We start from the raw sequence: 4788 nt of genomic DNA, 5'->3' as shown, positions 1-4788 counted from the left end.
AAATTTGCTCGTATACATCTTCCTCCCAATGTTACACAATAATTTATGAAAATCAAAATTGGTTTGACTAATGTTGTATGATTTGTTTATATTTATACTGTCTTCCAATCCTAGCAATATGTATGATTTCCTAAATGCCACAGGTTTCATTTTATATCTTAAACTTCTGTTTAATACTCCTTATTTGTGGAAAATTTTCAGACTCTTTGTCAAATTTGTGTTTCTTCAGTCTTAATTTTTAAAATGTTCCTGAAAGTTAGTGTTTTCTAAGTTGCTGCTGCACTGTATGTGGGCTTTATTTCATCGTGACTCCATCTGCTTTTCTACTAATGAATCTTGCCATATAATGGAAGTGAGCAATGTCAATTAAATAGTTATTAAAATTATTTCTAACAGACTGTAATTATGACATAATATAAAAAGCCTTGCTGTTGGTCAGTCAGTCACTGTGTCCAACTCTTTGTGACCCCATGAATTTAAGCACGTCAGGCTTCCCTGTACACACACATAATCCTAACATCATTTTAATTTAAAAACTAAAAGCCAAATAGTGTAGAAAACATCCAGTTATCCCTCTGGAATGTAAATATGTTGAGATTTTTGCTGTTTTTACAAAATCTTTGTTTCATGAATGTGTTTAATGGAGAGTGTTTGTGTTTGTGTGTCTGTGTAAGTCTGTGAGGGGGAATGGGTATGCATTTGTTTTCTAATGTATTGAATGAAAACAAAGCAGCTACATAAGGATTGGTGAACTGGGAATTAGGAATGCTTGCAGATCAGGGGCATTCACTGTTTCTGAATAAGTATAATATTGGGCATTAAGGTAGAGGGGGGCCAAAGGCAAACTATTCTAAAGGTCTATATTCCATGTACAATCAGGTTACTTGTATGAAATATCAGATGATAAATTACATCATATTTGTTACTTATTCCTGAGAGACTAAGGGTTCACCACCCAGGGATGAGACACAGAGATGATTATATAATCCGGGTCAGGCAGGAGGCAATGCTGAACCCTCCTGCAGACAGAACTGCATGCAACGACCAAGTCAGGAGTTCTGGGACAGGTACTGATATCTTTGCTGTTTCTTCGACTTATATTTGAGATTTCCTTATTTTTTAATGATTTTTTGAAAGAAGTTATTTTATATAAACAAAGGAACATATGAAATAGTACACACATTTTTATTTTAGTTAGTTGTACAAACTTTATTTTAAATACATATAAATAGGGAATATAAAAGGAGCAAACAGGCATTATGGAAATGGTCAGATGTCCTTTACTATTTTAAAAATTTATCTGTTATACTATGCATTACGTATTAACATACATATTATATTTCTATAACTGCTTTAAGTTTTAAAGGAAAGTATTTTTGCTTAATTCTGTCTTTTAAAGCAGATATACGAGTTAAGTCCTAGGGTTGAAAACCTGCACAGTGATCACTAGACCGCTGTTCCAAAGCTCTTCTCTATCCCTCATCTACATTCAACTCCTGTTTTTTAAATTCTCCTAGAACATAAGAGGACAAATGGAGGAGAAGGGAATGACAGGGGATGAGATGGTTGGATGTCATCTCTGACTCAATGGACATGAGTTTGAGCAAGCTCTGGGAGTTGGTGATGGACAGGGAAGACTGGCGTGCTGCAGTCCACGAGGTCACAAAGAGTCAGACCCAACTGAGTGACTCAACTGACTAACTGATGACATTATATATCACATCACTGGTTTGGGTAAAATATAACAGCGGGACATAGAATTCCATTGTCCTTCTAAAGACAAGTAATTCTTAAACCAAAGAAAGGCAGAACTCAGAGATACTGAAGAGAAATCTGGCTCAAATAAAATAATCAAACAGTATTAAAATTTTTAGGGAATTGGAGTGGGGCCACAGCTCAGATGTGAATGTCTCTGAGGTTACAGAAGTGTGACCATGAGAGTATTTATGTTATGCGTGTTATGAAACCGTTATGGCAGAATACAAAGTGGGGAAGAGAGTAGGTTAGGGCAGAAAGGACTCATGCAGCAAACCAAGCCTTCTTTCTTGCCTCTACAACCCTTGCTACCAGCATCTCTGCAACTGGATCTCAAGTACTCTTCATCATCTCCCCAGTATAACTGCAACTTCCAAGCAGAAGAATGGTCAGCACTGGCATGTTACTCTATGTGCATCTCAGCATTTAGTTCATAGAGTCCCTTCCACCCTCTTATCCAAAAATCACCACCCTCTCTGTCCCAGCAGGTCCTGAATCATGAACCATCTATCCGTCCTATGGTGAGGTTGGAGGGACTTGAGAGGTTAACGGTGAAGTGAGGACTTCTTATATTCAGAGCTGGCTATAGTTCCGCCTTTTCCACAGGAGGAATAAGAAAGCAATATATTCCTCACCTGTACTTCTTACTTACTACTCTTCTCTAACACAGGGTATAACAACAGTTCTACATCACTGAAAAACAAAACAAACCAAAAAACCCAGCAATCTTGTCAAAAAACAAGTTATGTGAACCACCCAATTATCAGAGCCTTGCTTCACTCAGTGCACATCATTTTGTTAGTATTAGACAGAAGTAGTAAAGTGTTAGTCACTCAGTTGTGCCTGACTCTGCAACCCATGGAGTATAGAGCCCACCAGGATCCTCTGTTCATGGGATTCTTCAGGCAAGAATACTGGAGTGGATAGTGATTCCCTTCTCCAGGGTATCTTCCCGACCCAGGGATCAAACCCAGGTATCCTGCATTGCAGGCAAATTCGTTACCATCTCAGCCATCAGGAAAGCCACAAACATGGTCATAAATACTACACAAGTTGGATTGAAAACAGTCTGATTTAGTTTGGATGAAAGGCCACTGAAAAACTATACAGTGCTTTGCAAATGTATTGTTGTCAAAATTTTTTTTTCATTTAAATAAAATTGGAGAATATTTCTCAGAGTCTGTTGGCCTCATGGAGTCCTAGGAAGGTCTGTCTCTTTTCTTGATTACTGACATCTACAAAAGGACCAGGGGTTTAACTATAAAGATAATAAATTGATATATTTACCCTCCATTTCCTTTTCTTCTTTCACAACCAGGAATTTCCCAGCAGATATGAGTGATGACTGCTCAGAACTGCAGTGCGGCTACTGACTTCACATTTCTAGGGCTTTCAGACAGAAGGCACGTGCAGCAGGAGCTCTTTGTGCTCTCCCTGCTGGTTTACGGCATAACTGTGGTTGCTAGTGTCGGGATGGTCCTGCCGATCAAGGCGGACCCAAGACGGCACACCCCCGTGTATCATTTCCTGAGCAATCTTCCTTCTGTGATGTCTGCTACTCCTCTGCTGTCCCTCCCAAGATGCTGGCTGATTTTCTATCTGAGCATAAAATGATTCCATCTGACTTGTGTGCTATGCAGATGTATTTCTGGGGGACCTTTGCAGATGTGGAATGTCTCATGTTGGCTGTCATGGCTTATGACCATTATGTAGCCATTTGCAATCCACTTCTTTATACAGTTCCCATGTCCAGAAGACTCTGTACCCAGCTAATATCTGTTGTCTACGTGGAAGGTTTGGTAGATTCAGCAATCCACACCTGTTGTACATTTTGCTTATCATTGTGCAGTTCTGATGCCATCAGTCACTTTTTCTGTGACTTCTGGGCCTTGCTAGCCCTCTCTTCCTCAGATACACCCATCAATGGGATAATGCTGTTCATTTCCAGTAGTTGTGTTATGGGGACCAGCATTATCACTGTCCTCCTCTCCTACAGCTACATCATAGCAACCATCCTTAGGATGAACTCAGCCGAGGGGAGACGCAAAGCTTTCTCTATGTGTGCCTCCCATTTAACTGCTGTGGCTATATTTCATGGCTTGCCCCTGTTCATGTATTTCAGACCCAGCTCAAGTTACTCCATGGACACAGACAAAAATAATCTGTCTTCTACACAGTTGTCATCCCCATGTTAAACCCACTCATCTTCAGCTTAAGGAATAAGGATGTGAAAGTTGCCATAAAAAAAGTAATCAGTACTAAATTGTGTTCTGAGTGATATAGTGTTTTCAACCAAAACTACATATGTAAAGATTCTGAGAGCTGAAGTTCAGGTACTGATAGATTCTTGTAGTCTCACCCTTACAGTCTTCTGGATATTACCCATTAGTTACCTTTGTGCCTAAATCGAGTGTTGAAAATAGTCATTGGTGATCTTAATTTGTCTCCAGACTAAGAAAGGGGAGCAATATGCTGTTTTGCAGGGAGGGTCTTTTTTATACCTCTTTCCTTGGGTAAGCCTACTGTGAGATAGCACTCACCAAGCTATCCCTTCACCTATGTCAATTCAACTTACCATCCTATGATTTCAGTACATTTTTAAAACAATATGTTTAATAAAGTTGCTCAGCAATAAGAGAATAATAGTGAGTGAAATAGTTTTTTTTTGTACACTTTTTATGTACTTGTATCACTCTATAACTGTGTCATCATAGCATGTAAAATTGTAGAGGCAGTGAATAAATACTTTCGTATACAAAATAAATTCATAAATAAATAAGAATAAACATAAAACCATGTATTGTAATTAAAACCTCGATAGATACAAATTCCTTTCCTTTCTTGTTCACCCATTATCTATTTGGATATTTATATTGCTGGGCTTCAGAATGTCATTCAAAAACACTTATTGAATAAATGAATGAGGACCCCTTGCATTATTAAGCAAAGGAGTCCTTGTAAGTTTTCCAAATACACTAGCAAGAACCCCTCCCTTTATTTCATTTTATTCTAGTACATTTACTGTGCCTTCCA

At 38.5% G+C, this 4788-nt stretch overlaps 1 pseudogene; it reads left to right on the top strand.

Moving 5' to 3' along the window:
• Positions 1–3096: 3096 nt before the first annotated feature.
• Positions 3097–4033, top strand: LOC138097725 (olfactory receptor-like protein OLF2; annotated as a pseudogene).
• The last annotated feature ends 755 nt before the right edge of the window (positions 4034–4788 follow it).

This window comes from Capricornis sumatraensis, chromosome 21, assembly GCF_032405125.1.
Source record: "Capricornis sumatraensis isolate serow.1 chromosome 21, serow.2, whole genome shotgun sequence".
In the NCBI taxonomy this organism is placed as follows: Eukaryota; Metazoa; Chordata; class Mammalia; order Artiodactyla; family Bovidae; genus Capricornis; species Capricornis sumatraensis.
Note: the sequence above shows the minus strand (reverse complement) of the source record. Positions and strands in the feature narration are given on the sequence as shown.